This window comes from Gossypium hirsutum, chromosome A10, assembly GCF_007990345.1.
Source record: "Gossypium hirsutum isolate 1008001.06 chromosome A10, Gossypium_hirsutum_v2.1, whole genome shotgun sequence".
In the NCBI taxonomy this organism is placed as follows: domain Eukaryota; kingdom Viridiplantae; phylum Streptophyta; class Magnoliopsida; order Malvales; family Malvaceae; genus Gossypium; species Gossypium hirsutum.
The window spans coordinates 41,797,979-41,820,405 of NC_053433.1; positions in this window are offsets into that span (position 1 = coordinate 41,797,979).

A 22,427-nucleotide genomic window follows, 5' to 3' on the forward strand; every position below is an offset into this window, starting at 1 on the left:
CTCAGATAGTTCATAGGTAAGTCCGGTACAGTGTATAGAAAAAAGAGTGGAATCACGATTGTAGAGAATGGATGTAACAAGTTAATCCCGACGAGGATAGTCATGGGTTGGAGAATCTGTATAGACTATAGAAAATTGAAAAAGGCAACTTAGAGGATTCATGGATGATTTTTCTATTTTTGGTAATACTTGTGATTTTTGTTTGAGTAATTTGGCTAAGGTACTGAAAAGATGTAAGGAGACAAATCTTGTCCTTAACTGAGATAAATACCATTTTATGGTTAAGGAATGGATTATCTTAGGACACAAAATTTCCAGAAGAGGGATTGAAGTTAATAAAGCCAGGGTGGATGTAATTTGAAAAGTTACCACCACCAGTCACTATTAAAGGAGTGAGAAGTTTCTTAGGCCATGTTGATTTTTACCGAAGGTTTATCAAAGATTTTTCAAAAAATTCCAAGCCTTTGTGTACTTTATTAGAAAAAGACACAACTCTTGAGTTTAACATATCATGCTTGAAAGCATTTGAAAAATTGAAAAGTCGGTTAATCCCAGCCCCAATAATTATTGCACCAAATTGGATCTCTCGTTTTGAGTTGATGTGTGACACAAATGATTTTGCTGTGGGAGATGTAATGGGTCAAAGAAGAAACAAAGTGTTCCATCCGATCTATTATGCAAGCAAAGCTTTAATAGGAGCCCAACTTAATTACACGGTTACTGAAAAAGAACTCTTTGCAAAACTTTTTGCTTTTGACAAGTTCCATTCATATCTCTTAGGTACAAAAGTCACAGCTTTTACTGATCATTCAGCCATTAAATACTTACTCTCAAAGAAAGATGCTAAACTAAGGTTGATTCGATGGATACTCTTTCTCCAAGAATTTGACCTTGAAATCTAAGATAAAAAGGGAGTTGAAAATCAAGTAGTTGATCATCTGTCGAGGTTGGAAGAAAATGAGGTAACTCATTCACTTGTTCCATTTAATGAAAATTTTCTAGATGAGCATATCTTTGAGGTAAGTCAAATCCATGAAACTCCTTCGTTTTTCGATTTTGGAAATTATGTAGCATGTGGATAATGCCTCTTGGAATGACATGCCAACAAAGGAAGAAATTCTTTCTTGATAGTAGGTATTATTTTTGGAAGGAGCCATTTTTGTTTAAACAATATGCAGATAATAGAATCAAGAAGTGTGTAGTTGGAAGCGAGATTGATGAGATCCTATACCATTGCCAATCATCTCCAAGTGAAGGACACTTCAATGGTTCTTGCACTGTAGGAAAGATCTTACAAGCTAGATTTTTTTAACCAACAGTGTTTAAGGATGCATACGCATATGTGAAGAATTATGATTGATGCCAAATGATTGGAAACATATCAAGGATGAACAAGTTTCCCTTGACAAACATCTTAATGGTACAATTATTTAACATTTGGGGAATTAATTTTCTAGGCCCGTTTCCTTCTTTTTATGGTAACAAGTATATCCTAGTGGCAGTTGACTATTTATCCAAGTGGATGGAAGCCGAGACATATCAAACAAATGATGCTAAGGGAGTCATGCGATTCCTACATAAGCATGTATTTTCATGGTTTAGGACTTCGAGAGCTATAATTAGTGATGAACGATATCACTTTGTAAATAAATGTCTTAAGTGGTTGCTTGACGAGTATGGTGTGAAACACAAAGTAGCAATTGCAGATCATCCAAAAACGAATTCGCAAGTTGAGCTTGCAAACCGTGAGATGAAAAGAATCCTTGAGAATGTGGTTTGACCTAATAGAAGAGATTGGTCTTGAAGGCTCGATCATGCTCTATGGGCCTATCGAATAATTTTCAAGACACCATTGGGAATGTCTCCTTATAGATTAGTCTTGGGAAAGGCATTTCATTTGCCGCTTGAGTTGGAAAATTAAGCCCACTAGGCCTTGAAACAATTAAATCTAGATCTAAAGTAAGCCAGTTAGAGAATAATGTTATAGCTTGATGAGTTGGAAGAAATGATGTTGTTTTTGTATGAGAATGTCGAGATGTACAAGGAAAAGAATAAGAGATGGCATGAAAAACGTATACAACCTCGAGAATTTAGAGAAGGTCAAAGAGTATTGTTATTCAATTCAAGGCTAAAGTTATTCCTTGTGAAGCTCAAATCCCAATGGACTGGACGTTACACCATTCACAAAGTCTATCCATATGGAGTGGTGGACTTACAAGATAAAAATGGAGGTACATTTAAATTAATGGTCAACATCTCAAGCACTATTGGGATGTTGAATTTGTGCGAATTTATAATTCGTTCAATTTAATAGACCTTTGATTTTTCATGTAATTTATTTGAATAAATGACGTATTTAGAAATTCTTTTTCTTGAATTAGTGCATGAAATTAATTCTGTCCAAGGAAATTAGAACTTAAGTAGGACCATTTGGAACCCCTCTAACCTTTCCTGGGAATTTAATTTGATGTAATTTTTCGAAGAGAAAATTTCTAAGTAGCCTAAAAAATTTTTTATTTTTATTTTATTGTTTTATTCAATAAGAGAGTCAAGTTGGCCCAAATACTAATCAGTTTATTTTTCAGGGTTCAGTTTAATTTTTTAGTATAGAAAATAATTACAGTTTGGGCTTAAGGCCCAAAATAATGAAGAGGTGAAAATTACCCACTTATTGTCGTCCATATGTCCCCAAAAACCCTAAATTTGCCGCCACATTTATTTCCCTCCATACCTTGCTTCCCAAGCTTCTTTTTAGCTAAATTTTTACTAAAAGTTTGCACTAATCTACTACTATATAAACCCCTTACTACCATCATACTTTCCACAGCCAAAAACAAATAAGCCTTAAACCGCAGCCTCCATATTTTCTTCTCCTTGCCATTGGCCTCCGAGCACCAAATTTCCTCTTAAAATTTGTTCTTTCTTTCTTTTCAATGCACCTAATCCCTATTGTCGCAACAAAATTTTCCCTTTTTGCTGCATCAAATCCCTATCGTTGTCGAAAAACGCCTCATCCTTAGCCAAACTTTGCTATAGCCTTCACTTCCTTTGATACTGCAAAGAAATTAACACCTTAAAGAGTAAAAAAAATTTCTTTTCGTTTAGGAAAAGTTTCCATGTCTCAAAAGGGAACTAGATCCTCAAAGACTTCTATTGAAGATACAATTATGATTCAAGATGAGAAAGCAAGGGAAAGATTTGATTGAATACTCAAAAATCAACTCATGATGCCAGAAAAATGTTTCAATTTTGGGAGCAATGACAAGATGATTGTGCCTTTGTCAATTCATAAAACAATTGATGCCTTAAAGTGGAATCAATTTTGTGATACACGATCACTACCTGAAGAGGAATTAGTATGAGAGTTCTATGCCAATTTAACCACGCCAGGTACTTCTGAAGTTCTTGTTCGTAATAAGAAGGTACCCCTTACTTCTAAATCCATTAATGATTTGTTTAACTAATGTGATGTTGAAGAACATGAATACTTTGCAATGATGACAAAGATCAATTGGGATTTTCTTTAACAAGTACTTAACGTTGTTACAAATTTGAGATCCTAATGGATCATAAGAAAATACGGCTATCACTCTTGCCGAAGAGAGTACTTAAAACAAGTGGCTAAAGTATGGTTCTACTTTGTTCGATATAGCTTCATGCTTATCTCACATAGTTCCACCATCTTGATGGAATGAAAGCTTTTGTTGTATGCCATTATGGTTGAGAGCTCTATATGTTGTATGCCATTATGGTTGAGAGGTCTATCAATGTTGGGAAAATTATTCTCCAAGAAATCCAAGATTGTGCTATGAAAAAGGCAGGAAGTACCTACTTTCCATCATTGATTACTTCACTGTGTTTGCTAGCCCAAGTCAAACCAAAGGCGAACCTGACCGTTATGATCAATGTTGCATAACAAGACATGATCTTGAAAGGTTAGTGGAGAATGTTGAATAGTTGAACCAGATCGAGCTGAATGAATTGAACGAACCAGAATTTGATGAGTCGTCAACCAAATCTGAACCAGAAGCTGACTTAGTAAATGAAACAAAAGAAGAAAAATCTGAAGGCGAACCAAACAACCCTGATTGAGAGTGGAACCAAATATTGCTGAATTAGTTGAGCCAAGTGTTAATCCTGAGTTGACCATTCCAATGCCCACTTCTTCAAACACTATGAAGAAATTGAAAATTTCAACTAAGATGAATATATGGAAATTTATGCATAACCAACAATAGGCTTATTGGAAATGTGTAAAAATGTGACAGCCCAAAGTTGACCCTAGTCGGGAAGTGGTTTCGGGACCGCTAAACCGAGTCACTGAAATGTTTGAATGTGATACTTATTGTCTAGAATATGTAATTATGAATGTGTGAAAATTTCAAGCTTCAATTTGGTTGATTTCATGTGAATTTAGTCAATAGGACGTATGTGAGAAAATTCTAAAATGTGATAGGTCAATGTGTGAGGACCTATTAGTGCATGTGGACAAAGGGGGGACTTGCATGTCAAATTCCCCCCCTACTAGTAGTGGCCGGCCATGACAAGCATGGTAGACCAAGTTTGATGGCCAAGACATGTCATAGACATGTTTTGTTGGTGCATCATGGGTGGAAAAAAATAAAATAATAGGCATGGAAATTAAATAATGAAAAGGAGTATGATGAATACACAAAAAAAAGTGTGTAGTTTATTCTTTTCCCCCCCATTGCCGTGAGCTAAAGAAAAGAGAGGAGAAGATCTTTGTTCATCCTTTTCTCACCTTCATTTAGCCTAAATTAGAAAGAAAAACAAAGAAAAAAATTTCTCATCCTTTGGTTCATCCTTGGCCAAAAATTTTAAGGAGGAAAGAAGAAGAAAGGTGAAGAGATTCGGCCATGCATGTAGCTAGGCTAAGGTATGTGTGATGATGTTCCATGAGATGCATGCATGTTTTAGTTGTTAGCTTGAGTTCTACCTAGCCCATGGTCTAAATCTTGCTATGTGATGGAAATGGCACTTGACCATGGATGCATCATTCTTGGTTGGTGTTTGATGTTGTGGTGATGAGGCATGAGGATGAGTTAAGATTCGGCCTAGGTGGAGGTTGTGTTAATGCCATTGCATGCAAAATATGAAGCTTGTTAATGATGCATGTGATGATGGCTTGATGATTCTTGAACCTCCTTTTTAGCATTTTTGTGTGAGCACATATGTGCATTGGTTGCTAAATGGAGAAGAATCGGCTAGCAAGATGTGTGCTAAGGCCGAATGTAACTTTGCATGTTAATGAGCAATGCATGTGTTAAATTGATGAAAAGGGGGAGGATGCTTTACTAGTGTGTATATGTGTGTATTAAGTGTTGAAATCGACCCCAAAAATAGACATGCATATTCGGCCAAGGGGAAAGAAATTAGCTAATATGTTGTGTTGATGCATGATTTTTGCATGTATGAGACTTTAATGTCTAATGTATAAATATGGGCTAAGTGCCTTGTGTTCATCTTTTTGATGCCTAAATGATGAAATCAATTTATTTGTTTAATTAAGCTCAAGAGCAAAGGGGAAATAAATCCGATAAAGGGAAGGAAAAAGTGGTTGAATAGCTAGCGGAATCGTTCGACAACACCCGAGGTAAGTTCTTGAGTAAGAGAGCTTAAATTACGATGTGATTAAATCATGCTCTATGTGTGGCTATTGAGCCGAATGTGCAAGGACGATATGTGCCTTGTGTTTGAGTTTCGCAAATGAAAATGAAATATGAATGTGCCATGAATTATTTTTAGATGTGCATGATTAATTGAATGCTGTCCGGGCTAAGTCCCAAAGGCTTTGTGCTAAGTGAATATATCCGGACTAAGATCCGAAGGCATTTGTGCGAGATACAAATTCCGGGTTAAGCCCCGAAGGCCTTTGTGCGAGATACTAAATCCGGGTTAAGTCCCGAAGGCATTCGTGCGAGTTATTAAATCCGGGTTATGTCCCGAAGGCATTGTGTGAGTTACTAAAACCGGGCTATGTCCCGAAGGCATTTGAACAAGGAGCTATATCCGGTTAAATCCCGAAGGTACGTGATTTGGTAATGAATGAGCTTGCTGTAAAATTCCAGCGAATACTCGAAAAACATCCCAATATGGGGATATGTTACGTATGTGTTGAATTTAATCGAGCCCTTACAAATAAATGTTCGCTCAGTTGATAAACGAGCTACCGGCCTTCGGCTAAGTTAGTCTATTGTGTATGTACATAAGGGTTGTTAATGTTGTGAAGCAAGTTTGATATCGGTAAATTGCGTATTATGAAATATTCCGTTTAGCTAAATGTGTGTTATTCTTTGTTTATGCTGGAATTCCTTGCTCAAAACTTACTAAGCATAAATTGCTTACTCGTTACACTGCTCCTCTGTTTTATAGATTTTTGGTTCTCCAGCTATCGGACTCGGGATCTTGAAGTCGAAGTCGCCCACACTATCAAAGGCTCTTTTGGGTACTATTTTGGTTGAATTTTGATATGGCATGTATAGGACTACCCATTGTTGTTTTCGAGTACTTTATGAAATGTATAAGTGTACAGCCATGCGAAAATGGCTTGTAGAAGTGGAGTATGGCATTAGACCATTCGTGTTTATGAATGTATAGATGGTTTCATGATGTAACTATAGTTGGAATGGAAGTGTTGAGCAAATGATCAGCCATTGGAATGGCTAAGTATGATCATATGTGGGCATATGTATGACAAGGCCCTAGTTGGTCCATGAAACCCCGAAAATAGGTAAGGTTTACTTTGAAAACAGAGGCTGACAGCAGCAGTGGTGTGGATTGGAAAAATCACAAGAATTCGTAGGAGTGGAATTAAATAGTGAATAAATTATGTAATCGAACCTTGATGAATCTACTTTCATATGAAAGTAACGAAACAATCATATGAACAGTACAGTAAGAGATATCCGGGTTCTTGTGGAACAGGGCCAGAACAGTTTCTGGATTCCTGTTCCAACTTTGGAAATTCACTATAAATTGACCAGAGATAATTAGGGGTCATACCATATATGTATGGATTCCTCTCTGAGTCTAGTTTCCAAAGAAACAAACGGAATCAGTATTGAAGCTCTGTGCAGAGAGATATCCAAGTCGTAATGGGAAAAGGCAGTGTAGTCGACCCCTGTACATGGGAGACTTTGACTAATAAACTGTACTAATTGGCCCGACCAAAAATTCTAGAAAAAAATACATAGGTGGGGACGTGAGTCTAGTTTCAGGGAAAAATCACAAAACTGATTTTCGAGTTGTGAAACTCAAGATATGATTTTTGAAGCGACTAGTACTCAGCTGGGCAGTGTCTGGAAAAATTTTTCAAAGTTTGTTAACATCTCGTGTCCGACTCCGGTGTCGGTCTCGGGTTCGGGGTGTTACATTAAATTGGTATCAGAGCTATGGTTTAGTCGATTCTAGGACTACCGTAATGTGTTGGGTCTAGCTATACTGCCATTTTATGTGATTACTTGATAGTGTGGTGATTTCTGACAATTGTAAATGTGTTTATAGTAATGGATCCCGATCGTGACCGAGAGGTAGCTGATGATCTTGAGAGTGTAGCGCCTGCTCCCGCACAAGGGACAGTGCCGGCAGACTCTCAACCTAATGCTAGTAATCCGAATGATGAAGCTAGACAAGCATTCTATAGCGTGATGAATGATTGGTTCAACCAATACATTCGAACTAATATGGCTGTTCCACAACCTCCATTCCCGACAAATACTACCCCCGCACCTACAATACCACCGGTAACGGACCAAATAAGGTCAAATAAGCCCCCAGTTGACAGAATCCGAAAACATGGGGCTACTGAATTTAAGGCTATGGATAGCGATGATGCCGAGCAAGCTGAATTTTGGCTGGACAACACTATCCGGGTACTCGATGAGCTATCTTGTACACCCGATGAATGCCTAAAGTGTGCTATCTCCTTGCTACGTGATTCTGCCTACTATTGGTGGAGTACTCTGACTTCTGTTGTGCCCCGAGAGCAAGTAACTTGGGAGTTTTTCCAAACTGAGTTTCGGAAAAAGTATATCAGTCAGAGATTTGTTGATCAAAAACGGAAGGAATTTCTTGAGCTTAAGCAAGGCTCCATGTCGGTTACTGATTACGGCGAAAATTTGTTAGACTTAGCAAATACGCTCGGGAATGTGTTTCGTCCGAAGCTATTATGTGTAAACGCTTCGAGGATGGGCTGAATGAAGATATAAAAATGTTCGTTGGCGTTCTTGAAATACGAGAGTTCGTGGTACTTGTTGAACGAGCTTGTAAAGCCGAAGAGCTTAGAAAAGAAAAGCAAAGAGTTGATGAGGGAACTGGAGAGTTTCGTAAAAGATCCTCGGGAAGGTCTCTTCAACAGACATCGAAGAGATTTCGAGATGATGCGGGCTGTTTAGAGGCACTTCGGGCCTTTTTAGACGAGATCGTGATCGACCCCCTGTGGGTACACGAGGCACTTCGGTCGCCAGTGTTGGGAATGAACGTGAGATAGAACGAAATGTCGATATTGCGGTAAATGGCATTCGGGGAGTTGTAGATTCCCTGACCGCTCCTGTTACAAGTGCGGATCAGTTGACCACTTCATTAAAGATTGCCCGAGGTTGTTTGAACAGAATGAAAATCAGAGTGGGAAACCGGGTGCTACCACTGCTCGAGGTAGACCATCTGGAAATACGGGCAATGCTAGTGGTGGTCAGAGAGGATCTAGAGATGATATAACCAGATCCGAAGCTCGTGCGCCTGCTAGAGCTTATGCTATACGTGCCCGCGAGGATGCTTCTTCGCCTGATGTTATTACCGGTACATTCACTCTCTTTGATACTAATGTAATTGCTTTGATTGACCCCGTTCTACTCATTCTTACATATGTGAAACCTTAGCATCAGTAAGACTTTACCTATTGAGTCTACTGAGTTTGTAATTCGGGTGTCAAATCCCTTGGGTCATTACGTGCTTGTCGACAAAGTGTGTGAGAAATGTCCCCTGGAAATTTGAGGTTCCTGTTTTCCGGCGGACTTGATGCTTTTGCCGTTTGATGAATTTGATGTTATCCTTGGTTTGGATTGGTTGACCGCGCATGATGCGATTGTGAATTGCAAGAGCAAGACTATTGATTTGAGGTGCGCAAATAACGAAGTAGTCCGAATTGAGTCTGCGGACTTGGAGGGGATGCCAGCTGTAATATCAGCAATGTTGGCACAGAAATATGTAAGAAAAGGGTGCGAAGCATACCTTGCGTATGTACTTGATGACAAAGAATTAGAAAAGAAACCCGAATCTGTGCCGGTGGTTTGTGAATACCCGGATGTTTTTCCGGAAGAATTGCCGGGTTTACCACCTGTTCGGGAGATAGAGTTTGGTATTGAGCTTGCACCTAGGACTACGCCGATTTGATAGCCCATATCGTATGGCACCAACCGAGTTAAAGAGTTAAAGCTCAGTTGCAAGAATGACGGATAGAGGTTCGCTCGACCAAGCTTCTCACCTTGGGGTGCACCAGTATTGTTCGTGAAGAAGAAGGACGGAACCATGAGGTTGTGTATTGACTATCGTCAACTGAATAAAGTGACGATAAAGAATAAATATCCGTTGCCGCGCATCGATGATTTGTTCGACCAACTGAAGGGAGCCACAGTGTTCTCGAAAATAGATTTGAGATCGGGCTATTATCAGTTGCGAATTCGAGAATCGACATACCAAAAACTGCCTTCAGAACGAGATATAGTCACTATGAATTCTTAGTGATGCCGTTTGGGCTCACTAATGCCCCTGCGGTATTTATGGATTTGATGAATCGGATCTTCAGACCATATTTGGATCGGTTTGTAGTTGTGTTCATTGATGACATTTTGGTCTATTCAAGAGATGAGACCGAACATGCTGAGCATCTGAGGCTAGTGCTGCAAATTTTGCGGGAAAAGCAGTTATATGCTAAGTTCAGTAAGTGTGAGTTCTGGTTAAGAGAGGTTAGCTTCTTGGGTCATGTGGTATCCGCGTCGGGTATTCGAGTTGACCCGAACAAAATTTCAGCCATACTTGACTGGAAACCTCCGAGAAATATTACTGAAGTTCAGAGCTTTTTGGGGCTCGCCGGTTACGATTTGTGAAAGGTTTCTCGATGATAGCCACACCAATGACGAAGCTACTTCAAAAGGATGTTAAGTTCGAGTGGACGGAGAAATGTCAGAAAAGTTTCGACCAACTGAAAACTCATTTGACTGAAGCTCCAATTTTGGTGCAACCCGAATCAGGTAAAGAGTTTGTCATTTATAGTGACGCATCCCTACTTGGGTTGGGTTGCGTATTGATGCAAGAAGGTCGAGTCGTGGCCTATGCGTCAAGACAATTGAAGCCACACGAGAGGAATTATCCGACCCATGATCTCGAACTAGCTGCCATCGTGTTTGCTTTAAAAATATGGCGACATTATCTGTTTGGTGAGAAGTGCCATGTATTTTCGGATCACAAAAGTCTCAAATATTTGATGACTCAACGAGACTTGAATCTGCGACAAAGACGTTGGCTTGAGTTGTTGAAAGATTACGAGCTTGTCATTGATTACCACTCGGGAAAGGCTAACGTGGTTGTGGACGCCTTAAGCCAGAAGTCATTGTTTGCTTTACGAGCGATGAACGTGCATTTGTCTGTTCTACCAGACAATGTGTTAGTAGCTGAATTAAAAGCTAAACCATTATTGACTCACCAAATTCGTGAAGCTCAGAAAGTCGATGATGAATTGGTTGCAAAACGGGCTAAGTGTTTTCCAAACGAGGAATCGGAGTTTCAAATTGATGATGATGATTGTTTGAGGTTCAGAAATCGTTTGTGTGTTCCAAGGAATTCGGAACTCATTTCGATGATTCTGAACGAAGCCCATTGTAGCCAAATGTCAATTCACCCAGGGAGTACGAAAATGTACAACGATTTGAAACGTCAATTTTGGTGGCATGGTATGAAACGGGACATCTCCGACTTTGTTTTGAGATGTTTAATATGTCAACAAGTGAAAGCGGAACATCAAGTGCCTTCAGGATTGCTCCAGCCGATCATGATACCCGAGTGGAAATGGGATCGAGTCACAATGGACTTTGTGTCCGGACTGCCCTTGTCAGCAAGTAAGAAGGATGCGATATGGGTTGTTGTTGATAGACTGACTAAGTCGGCTCATTTCATCCCCGTACGTACGGATTTTTCATTGGATAAACTAGCTGAATTGTACGTTTATCAAATTGTGAGATTACACGGGGTACCTGTTTCTATCGTGTCGGATAGAGATCCGAGATTCACCTCACGATTTTGGAAGAAATTGCAAGAAGCTCTGGGTACCAAGTTGCATTTTAGCACTGCTTTTCACCCCCAAACCGATGGTCAATCCGAGCGGATAATTCAGATACTTGAGGATATGTTGAGATGTTGCATCCTCGAGTTCAGTAGTTCATGGGAACGGTATTTACCTTTGATTGAATTCACTTACAACAATAGTTTTCAATCAAGTATTAAGATGGCACCTTACGAGGCTTTGTATGGTCGTAAATGCCGTACACCATTGTTTTGGACCGAGCTCGGTGAAAGTAAAATTTTCGGAGTTGATTTGATTAAAGATGCTGAACAGAAAGTAAAGGTAATCCGTGAAAGTCTAAGGGTAGTCACGGATCGTCAGAAGTCGTACGCAGATTTGAAACGAAAAGACATCGAGTATCAGGTGGGAGACAAAGTGTTCCTTAAGGTTTCACCTTGGAAAAAGATACTCAGGTTCGGCCGTAAGGGCAAGTTGAGCCCAAGATTCATTGGGCCGTACGAAATCTCCGAACGAGTTGGTCCTGTTGCGTATAGATTGATTTTGCCCCCGGAGCTTGAAAAGATTCATGACGTCTTTCATGTTTCGATGCTTCGACGCTATCGATCTGATCCATCGCATATAATTAGCCCATCAGAGGTTGAAATTCAAGTCGACATGAGCTATGAAGAAGAACCGATGCGTATCCTAGCTCGTGAAGTGAAGGAGTTGCGAAACAAAAGAGTTCCGCTAGTAAAGGTGTTATGGCTAAAACACGGGATCGAGGAAGCTACTTGGGAGACCGAGAGCTCGATGAAAGAACGATACCCAAACCTATTTACCGGTAAGATTTTCGGGGACGAAAATTTCTTAAGTGGGGGAGAGTTGTGACAGCCCAAAGTTGACCCTAGTCGGGAAGTGGTTTCGGGACCGCTAAACCGAGTCACCGAAATGTTTGAATGTGATACTTATTGTCTAGAATATGTAATTATGAATGTGTGAAAATTTCAAGCTTCAATTTGGTTGATTTCATGTGAATTTAGTCAGTAGGACGTATGTGAGAAAATTCTAAAATGTGATAGGTTAATGTGTGAGGACCTATTAGTGCATGTGGACAAAGGGGGGACTTGCATGTCAAATTCCCCCCTACTAGTAGTGGCCGGCCATGACAAGCATGGTAGACCAAGTTTGATGGCCAAGACATGTCATAGACATGTTTTGTTGGTGCATCATGGGTGGAAAAAAATAAAATAATAGGCATGGAAATTAAATAATGAAAAGGAGTATGATGAATACACAAAAAAAAATGTGTAGTTGATTCTTTCCCCCCCCATTGCCGTGAGCTAAAGAAAAGAGAGGAGAAGATCTTTGTTCATCCTTTTCTCACCTTCATTTAGCCTAAATTAGAAAGAAAAACAAAGAAAAAAATTTTCTCATCCTTTGGTTCATCCTTGGCCAAAAATTTTAAGGAGGAAAGAAGAAGAAAGGTGAAGAGATTCGGCCATGCATGTAGCTAGGCTAAGGTATGTTTGATGATGTTCCATGAGATGCATGCATGTTTTAGTTGTTAGCTTGAGTTCTACCTAGCCCATGGTCTAAATCTTGCTATGTGATGGAATGGCACTTGACCATGGATGCATCATTCTTGGTTGGTGTTTGATGTTGTGGTGATGAGGCATGAGGATGAGTTAAGATTCGGCCTAGGTGGAGGTTGTGTTAATGCCATTGCATGCAAAATATGAAGCTTGTTAATGATGCATGTAATGATGGCTTGATGATTCTTGAACCTCCTTTTTAGCATTTTTGTGTGAGCACATATGTGCATTGGTTGCTAAATGGAGAAGAATCGGCTAGCAAGATGTGTGCTAAGGCCGAATGTAACTTTGCATGTTAATGAGCAATGCATGTGTTAAATTGATGAAAAGGGGGAGGATGCTTTACTAGTGTGTATATGTGTGTATTAAGTGTTGAAATCGACCCCAAAAATAGACATGCATATTCGGAAAAGGGGAAAGAAATTAGCTAATATGTTGTGTTGATGCATGATTTTTGCATGTATGAGACTTTAATGTCTAATGTATAAATATGGGCTAAGTGCCTTGTGTTCATCTTTTTGATGCCTAAATGATGAAATCAATTTATTTGTTTAATTAAGCTCAAGAGCAAAGGGGAAATAAATCCGATAAAGGGAAGGAAAAAGTGGTTGAATAGCTAGCGGAATCGTTCGACAACACCCGAGGTAAGTTCTTGAGTAAGAGAGCTTAAATTACGATGTGATTAAATCATGCTCTATGTGTGGCTATTGAGCCGAATGTGCAAGGACGATATGTGCCTTGTGTTTGAGTTTCGCAAATGAAAATGAAATATGAATGTGCCATGAATTATTGTTAGATGTGCATGATTAATTGAATGCTGTCCGGGCTAAGTCCCGAAGGCTTTGTGCTAAGTGAATATATCCGGACTAAGATCCGAATGCATTTGTGCGAGATACAAATTCCGGGTTAAGCCCCGAAGGCCGTTGTGCGAGATACTAAATCCGGGTTAAGTCCCGAAGGCATTCGTGCGAGTTATTAAATCCGGGTTATGTCCCGAAGGCATTGTGTGAGTTACTAAAACCGGGCTATGTCCCGAAGGTATTTGAACGAGGAGCTATATCCGGTTAAATCCCGAAGGTACGTGATTTGGTAATGAATGAGCTTGCTGTAAAATTCCAGCGAATACTCGAAAAACATCCCAATATGGGGATATGTTACGTATGTGTTGAATTTAATCGAGCCCTTACAAATAAATGTTCGCTCAGTTGATAAACGAGCTACCGGCCTTCGGCTAAGTTAGTCTATTGTGTATGTACATAAGGGTTGTTAATGTTGTGAAGCAAGTTTGATATCGGTAAATTGCGTATTATGAAATATTCCGTTTAGCTAAATGTGTGTTATTCTTTGTTTATGCTGGAATTCCTTGCTCAAAACTTACTAAGCATAAATTGCTTACTCGTTACACTGCTCCTCTGTTTTATAGATTTTTGGTTCTCCAGCTATCGGACTCGGGATCTTGAAGTCGAAGTCGCCCACACTATCAAAGGCTCTTTTGGGTACTATTTTGGTTGAATTTTGATATGGCATGTATAGGACTACCCATTGTTGTTTTTCGAGTACTTTATGAAATGTATAATTGTACAGCCATGCGAAAATGGCTTGTAGAAGTGGAGTATGGCATTAGACCATTCGTGTTTATGAATGTATAGATGGTTTCATGATGTAACTATAGTTGGAATGGAAGTGTTGAGCAAATGATCAGCCATTGGAATGGCTAAGTATGATCATATGTGGGCATATGTATGACAAGGCCCTAGTTGGTCCATGAAACCCCGAAAATAGGTAAGGTTTACTTTGAAAACAGAGGCTGACAGCAGCAGTGGTGTGGATTGGAAAAATCACAAGAATTCGTAGGAGTGGAATTAAATAGTGAATAAATCATGTAATCGAACCTTGATGAATCTACTTTCATATGAAAGTAACGAAACAATCATATGAACAGTACAGTAAGAGATATCCGGGTTCTTGTGGAACAGGGCCAGAACAGTTTCTGGATTCCCTGTTCCGACTTTGGAAATTCACTATAAATTGACCAGAGAGAATTAGGGGTCATACCATATATGTATGGATTCCTCTCTGAGTCTAGTTTCCATAGAAACAAACGGCATCAGTATGGAAGCTCTGTGCAGAGAGATATCCAAGTCGTAATGGGAAAAGGTCAGTGTAGTCGACCCCTGTAACATGGGAGACTTTGACTAATAAACTGTACTAATTGGCCCGAGTAAAAATTCTAGAAAAAAATACATAGGTGGGGACATGAGTCTAGTTTCAGGGAAAAATCACAAAACTGATTTTCGAGTTGTGAAACTCAAGATATGATTTTTGAAGCGACTAGTACTCAGACTGGGCAGTGTCTGGAAAAATTTTTCAAAGTTTGTTAACATCTCGTGTCCGACTCCGGTGTCGGTCTCGGGTTCGGGGTGTTACATATGGTTTAGTCAGTTCTAGGACTACCATAGTGTATGTGAGTCTAGCTATACATGTCATATTTAACCTACGATAGTGTGATTTCTTTTGACTCTGACGAAAATTGTTTTGATGAGACAGATAAGTTTTCAACCGAGCTAATTTTGATCTCGAATGTTTGAATGGAAATGTGATGATGATGAGTTGAAACTCATAAAGGTATGGATCGAAGTCATATTAATGTTGACAAATGTTATAATTATATGAACATATAGATTATGATATGTGAGTTGTGGTTGCTACCTGAAATGTATTGGTTGTGAATTAATGATTTGAGTTGGTACATGAATTAAGTGTTAAGAACAAAAGTGATTAAAAGCAAATGTTTATTAAATGTTTGGACAATGTGAAAATATTAATAAATTGACTATTTGTGAAAGTATGTGTTAGGTGCATTTATATGTAAGTTAAATTTAAGGCTTTATTACCCTCACCCCTCTTATTAGTGAAATGTTACTGTGAAATCTATAAGATCTGGGTTGAATAAGCTCAAGACTGTGGAGTTACAGAGGTCCGTGTTCGGAAAATTAATAATGTAGTTAGAAAAGAGATTGAATCAGCAAAAGAAGCTAGTATTAAAAGAGACATTGGATAGTTCTGCAGATTATTTAGATTATGTGACATCATAGAAGAAGTTATCTCTGAACAAATGACCCATTCAGTATGTTAACTAAGGAAAACATTAGCTAAAAGCTTTTCTGAATTGATTTCTGTTAGTGAAGGGATAAGGTGAAAATTTCTGATGGCAGAATTAAACAGTTGAAATGATGTTTGAATTGTATTGAGTGCTGAATGTAGTGGTTATAGTCAGGCAGTTATTATGATTCCTTTTGGGCATTCTATGTGTACATTTATTCTCAGAAGTATATGTCGTTGTTTAATTTTAGAAGGAATTCTTATCATAAAAGAACATTGGCTAAACATATTAATAGATGAAAGTATCGTTGGTTTGTTTGGGGTTGTATTCGACATTGCTATGTCTTTCTTTGGTATTTATTCCTTTACGTGGATATGAAAGACAATGGTGAAATTTGAATAATGCTAATACTCTGTTTTTGCTGGCTATTGTTCTGTTGAAAATATGTGAAGTGCAGCAGCATTGTTACTAGAGTTATAAAAATTGTGCTTCTGCCTCGGTTGTTGTTCAAATCATATTTGATTTTCTTCTGGGTTCAGATGCTTCGTTAATAGCTGGGATATTATCTATTGTCACGGGTAAGATGATAATCCTATTGTGACAATATGATTTCTATTTGATGATTGTGGCATATATATAGATATGTCTGGATTATTCTTTCTAACGAGAAGAAAAGATTGCTTCGAAAAGACCGATTCTGTGGTTTAATTTGATTCGAAATTATTTGATTAAATGTAACTGGGTTATATGAGTTGGAATCTATCCACTGATCAGAAATAAACTATAAATGTACATGTTTGATCTGAAGGATGGTATGGAAGTAAAACTTGTATTCTTGAGGATTTGATGCAGAATTATGTCTATTGGAACAATTCTATCTGAGAAATGTTGTGGTAAATTAATGTTGGTTCAATTGTTGAAGCTTTCTTCTTGACGAAGACATTATCCACTAAAATATTAGTTTTGATTTAGCCTAAATTGAACAAAGAGTTTACGAAGCTCAATCATGTGTTAGTGAACGGGTTGAAGTATGTTCTAATAATGAAGTACACAGAGACATCTTGTGATTCCTTATCGTTAGAATTGTTAAAAGACTAAGAGCTTGTGATTGACTACCATCCGGGAAAGGCTAATGTTGTTTGTGACAGCCCTAAAATGACCCTAGTCGGAAAGCGGTTTCGGGACCGCTAAACTGAGTCACCAAATTATTTGAATATGATATTTATTGTCTAAAATATGTGAATATGAATGTGTGAAAGTTTTGAGCTTCGATTTAGTCGATTGCATGTGAAGTTAATTAATAGGACTTATGTGTGGCACTTTTAAAAGGTGATAGGTTAATCTATAAGGACCTATTAGTGCATGTTATGAAAATAATGGGCTTGCATGTCAAATTTCCACCTATGACAAGTAGTGGCCGGCCATGCTATGGGTTAAAGCCTATTATTAACATTTTTGTGTTAGTGATTTATGTTAGAAATAATAAAATAAAAGGTTAGTAATAAAGTAATAAAAAGGGAGGGGTGATGAAAACAAAGTTGTCTCATCCTTGCTCCCCCTATTGCCGTGACTTGAGGAAGGAAGAAGAAGAGGATTTTCTTGCTTCATGATGGGTTGGTTGATGTTTAGGAAGAGGTATGTTAATGCTCTTTCATTGAAAGTCTTTGTATATTTGGAGTTGTCATCAAGTATAGAAGCTAACTCATGGCAAATGTTTTTGTAAATTTATGAAGATGACATTCGGTCATGGATGTTTGTATTTCTTTGATGTTGTTTTTGATGCTTAGGTGTATTGAGGGTTGATTATAGATGAGTTGAGCTTGGTAAAATTGAATATTTGTGGCTTAATTGCTTAATGACAATTGGCTATGTTGAAATGCCAAATTAGTGCTAAATTGTAAGTATTTAATTGAGTGTTCGAATATGAATTTAAGAAGAATGATACATTCGACTATGCTTTGATGTGCTTGGATTATTGTTCATTGAGTAAGTGATTGAGGAATGATTAGAAGAATTTGAATGCTAAACTAGTTGATTTGTTTATAATGTCCGATTATGATCAATTATAGAGATGTGAATAAAAATTTGTTTGGTGATATATATATATGTATTCGGCAATGGGATAAAATGTGTATCAAGGTAAGTTTCATGGTGATTATGCTTGTGATGTTGGGTTAATATTCGGCATTGAGTAATGTTGGGGTAAGGTGATTAATCGGCTATGAAATTAGCTAAATTAAATAAGCATGAAATCGAGTCATGGTATGTTTTATCGAATATGATACATATTGAAATCTATTGTTTTAGATATAGATTAAATGATATGTGATTGCCCAATGTGATAGTTAAGTGAATAATATTGGTTAAGTACTTAAGCAAATCTATTGTTTTACTTAAGCTTAAGATCAAAGAGGATCAAAGTCGGATGGGGGAAAAGAGAAAGTAAACAAATAGCCGTGGATATCTAGTCGTCGACCACTTCCGAGGTAAGTTTTAAGTGATTAAACGTTGAGTAAATTCAATCATAATAGGACATAATGAGTTGATTTAATAAGATATGATGTGGCCATGATATGTCTTAAACTCAAATGGTAAGTTCATATGTGTTTGGACTTGGAAAGTTAAGAGCAAATTGTAATAATTTGCTTTGGACAGCAGCAGTAACGTGATTTTAGAAAATCACTATAAATTGTTGGTGTGGAGTTATAGGCTGAATAAAATATGTAATCAAGGCTTAATTAGTCTAGTTTCTTATAAAAGAGACCTTGTGAGCAAACAAATTTCCTATAAAGAGATATTTAAAGTTGTGTGAGACGGTGTCAGAATGACTCCGAAATCCCCTGTTCTGTTTTTAGAAAATCATTATAAATTGTACAAAAATGGTTATAAGATAAAATTTATATGCTTAGACTCCTTAATGAGTCTAGTTTCAAATTAAATCAAATACAACACATTTTGAATTCTGTAAAATGAGAAATTTGATTCGTAGTGAAGAGTGGTCAGATTAGTCAAACAGTGAAACAGGGGAAACTTTAAGAAAAATATGGTATTGATTGGCCAAACCTAAAATTCTGAAAATTTTATGGATGGAAGATATACGAGTCTATATTCAGGGAAAATTAACGGCAAGTGATTTGGAGTTTTGTAGCTCCAGTTATTAATAATTTAGTGACTACTGCTCAGGAAAACAGCTCGTAGTGAATATGTGATAAGGCCGAATGGCCGATGTGATGAATGTGAAAGTGTATATATATGTGATAAGGCCTAATGGCCGATGTGATGAATGTGAAAGTGTATATATGTGATAAGGCCTAATGGCCGATGTGATGAATGTGAAAGTGTATATATATGTGATAAGGCCGAATGGCCGATGTGATGAATGTGAAAGTGTATATATGTGATAAGGCCTACTGGCCAATGTGATGAATGTGAAAGTGTATATATATGTGATAAGGCCTAATGGCCGATGTGATGAATGTGAAAGTGTAACACCCCGAACCCGAATCCGACACCGGAGTCGAACACGAGGTGTTAACTGGCTTTAACCCCTTACAAAAATTTATTTTCCAGACACTGCCCAATCTGTGTACTAGTCGTTTTAAAAATCATATCTTGAGTTTCGGAACTCGAAAATCAGTTTCGTAAATTTTTCCAGAAACTAGACTCATGTGCCCATCTATGTATTTTTTTCTAGAATTTTTGGTTGGGCCAATCAGTACAGTTTATTAGTCAAAGTTCCCCAAGTTGCAGGGGTCGACTACACTGACCTTTGCCCATTACGACTGGGATATCTCCCTGCACGGGGCTTCAATACTGTTGCCGTTTGTTTCTATGGAAACTAGACTCAGCGAGGAATCTGAACATATATGGTACGACCCCTAATTATCTCTGGTTAATTTATAATGAATTTCCAAATTCGGAGCAGGGAATCCAGAAACCGTTCTGGCCCTGTCCCACTAAAATCTGATTATCTCTTAATATACTGCCCATATGATCTTTTCGTTACTTCCTCATGAAAACAGACTCATCGAGCTTCGATTACGTAATTTATTCATCAATTAATTCCACTCCTACTATTTTTAGTGATTTTTCAATCTCATGACACTGCTGCTGCCAGCATCTGTTACGAAAGTAACTAGGTCCATTTCATGCCTACCCTCGATCCAACTCAATCGAACATTCGTGCCATTTTCGCATGGCTTAAAGTTTACATGCCATAATTCAAACACAACGTACTAGCTTATACATGCCAAAATGATCTTCTAAGCACACTAAGAAGAAAGTACCAAAACAAGCTATCCGGTGTGATGACTTCGATGACGGCCCGACCCCGCAAAAATTGATGAGTCCAAGCAACCTATAATGGGTGACAAGGAAACACCGGGTGAGTTTATAACTCAGTAAGTCATAAGCAATGCTCTACTATACATCAATAACATTATCACAAGAGGAACAAAATGGAATGAGACAATTTACTCCATCCATACCGAACCATGCCATAGTTCCTCCAACCTACCGATTCAATTTCATATCAATTCATGCATTCACAATTCATATACTCATCAATAGGACATTGAAGCATTTTCATAAATCAATTTATTTTCGTTACAATCAAACCACAAAACGGCCTTTCACCCATCCTACGATAAATTTTTATGTACGTGACTTCAAGTATAGTTGTCACATAGGTTCAACTTACCGAGCTCCACACCAAGTATACGCATAGCACATATTAGCCATGTACTCAAGACACTTACCCGATCCGCTGTCCGCGATCAACTCAATAGTGTCGCACACATAGTGTCCATAATGATTCACGAATGTATATTGAGCCCGCACACTCAGTGCTATATAATCAACTCGCACACTTAGTGCCACGTAATCAAATCGCACACTTAGTGCTACATAGTCAGACTCGCACACTTAGTGCCGCATGGTCAATTCGCACACTTAGTGCATCATATTCATTTCGCACACTTAGTGCAACATAGTCGAATCGCACACTTAGTGCTGTACAATTTAATCCCGCGCACTTAGCGCCAATCTCATGGTCATAAATGGTTATCCCGCACGTTTAGTGCCGAGATCAACAACTCATTACATCTTACCTCTTTTATTTCATTCAACAATTTCATCATCACATACGTACATGCATATATATATGTACATTTATTCATTCCATTCAGCATCAATACATAACATTATGACCATTGAAATAATACCAACTACATGCTTAATGACTTACCTCGTGTTGGGTAAGACGGTTCCAACTCGGCTACTCGATAACCTTTTCTTTGCCTTTGCTCGATTCACCTCCTTTAACTCCTTGAGCTAAATCAATAATTTAACTAGTTTAATCACCTTGCTAAATATTTACAATCCAATTTCACATGTATATGTATGTTAGTATATTCGGCTAACAACCTCATGCAACTATCATGTCATCAAAAAAAATCTAATCACACATGCACATGCATTAGGTAAGTTACCTTTGCTAATTTTAAACCCAACATCACACAAGCTCTCAAGAGATGGCCGAATGCCTCTTTTGTTACCCAACTAATCATTCAACAATTCCATCCCCTTTACCACCCCTTTTATGCCTAATTATTTAAATCAAGATAAGGTCATCAACATGCCTAACCATAGCCGAATGTGCAACATTAATCTATCACCTCTATCTCTTAAATACTATCAAGTTCATTTACTTCTAATTTCTTAAGTTCAACATCTTAATGCCCATTATAGCTACTCCCATAATCTACATTTAAAAAAAATCGGCAACACCCACATTCAACTATCTTAGCCGAATTCTCCTCCACACTTAGGCCAAAGTATGCACATTAAGCTTAATACAACTTTCATTATACCTTCCACCCTAAAACATAATTTATAAATCTTACCCTTCCTTCCATGTTTCGGTCAATTGTTCAAATTACCTCATAGCATGAACATTTTTTTTCAACTAATCTAGCATGCTCATTCGGCCTTAACAATGAACCTCTTCTCATACAAGGACAAAAATAAATCAAATGAACCTTCCATCTAAACCCCCTTTCTACCTTCTACTCATTCAATAATACATGTAAACAACTACTAATTCTAGCACTTTGATACACGGTTTAGTGTCCAACCATCATAAAAGTTTGAATCCTTCTTAATATTGTCAAAATACATTCACAAATTGACTTAAACATATAAGAAGATTTAACTAACACTTCAAAACTTACCTCCTACTAGCAAGATGTAGTGCCGAATTGCCTAAAGGAGAATTTTCCTTTTTCTCTTCTTTGGTTTCGGTTTTGGCAAGGTGGAGAAGAATATGAACGCTCCTCTTTCCTTTTTCTCTTTTATTCCATTTTATTATAATTATTTTAAGTCATTTGTTAACTAAACAAAACATAATAAATTGGAATAAGTGGAGCACCATCACTCC